Source organism: Mandrillus leucophaeus, unplaced genomic scaffold (assembly GCF_000951045.1).
Source record: "Mandrillus leucophaeus isolate KB7577 unplaced genomic scaffold, Mleu.le_1.0 Scaffold2, whole genome shotgun sequence".
Taxonomy (NCBI): domain Eukaryota; kingdom Metazoa; phylum Chordata; class Mammalia; order Primates; family Cercopithecidae; genus Mandrillus; species Mandrillus leucophaeus.
In genome coordinates this window covers 8,133,015-8,133,853 of record NW_012102031.1, presented here as the reverse complement: position 1 = coordinate 8,133,853, position 839 = coordinate 8,133,015, and the positions used below count along the sequence as shown (strand labels likewise).

At 54.2% G+C, this 839-nt stretch overlaps 1 protein-coding gene across 1 annotated transcript in view; it reads left to right on the top strand.

Moving 5' to 3' along the window:
- Positions 1-292: 292 nt before the first annotated feature.
- HMOX1 (heme oxygenase (decycling) 1) overlaps positions 293-839 on the top strand; it is a 25,273-nt gene continuing 24,726 nt past the window's right edge. The window contains exon 1 of the mRNA XM_011978970.1: positions 293-330. The gene's annotated coding sequence lies outside the window, so the exon portion shown is untranslated. The remainder of the gene's footprint in view (positions 331-839) is intronic.

The window sequence follows — 839 nt, the reverse complement described above, 5'->3', positions numbered from 1 at the left end:
GTTCTCAGCAGTCCACCTCATGCAGAATTGATTCAATAGGCGATCAGCAAGGGTCAGCTCTGCTCTGGGCCCTGAGCAGGCACTGAGTATCAGTCAGACCTGAATGTGCCTGGAAGAGTGTCCCACGCATCCCAGCAGGGAAGCAGTTTGTATGACAGGTGTCCCAGTCCAGGCGGGCACCAGGTGCTGCCGGAGTGTGGAGGAGGCAGGCGGGGACTTAGTCTCCTCCCTGGGTTTGGACACTGGCTTCCTGCTTTATGTGTGACGCCACTGCACCCCTCTGAGCCTCAGTTTCTCCAGCTGCAAAATGGGAGCGATCTACCCCCACAGGTCAGTTGTAGGGATGAACCATGAAAATACTGGAGTCTCTGTTTTTTGACAGGAACTAAAAAACCAGATCCTAAATGTACATTTAAAGGGGGTGTGAGGAGGCAAGCAGTCAGTAGAGGACTCCAGAAGGTGGCATTTTAGGGAGCTGGAGACAGCAGGGTCTGGGGTTGCTAAGTTCCTGATGTTACCCACCAGCCTGTTGCTCTGAGCAGCGCTGCCTCCCAGCTTTCTGGAACCTTCTGGGACGCCTGGGGTGCATCAAGTCCCAAGGGGACAGGGAGCAGAAGCAGGGGCTCTGGAAGGAGCAAAATCACACCCAGAGGCTGCAGCTTCTCAGATTTCCTTAAGGGGTGTGTGTGTGTGTGTGTGTGTTTTCTCTAAAAGTCTGTGTGTGTGTGTGTGTGTGTGTGTGTGTGTGTGTGTGTGTGTGTTCTCTAAAAGTCCATGGCCAGACTTTGTTTCCCCAGGGTCATATGACTGCTCCTCTCCACCCCACACTGGCCCGGGGC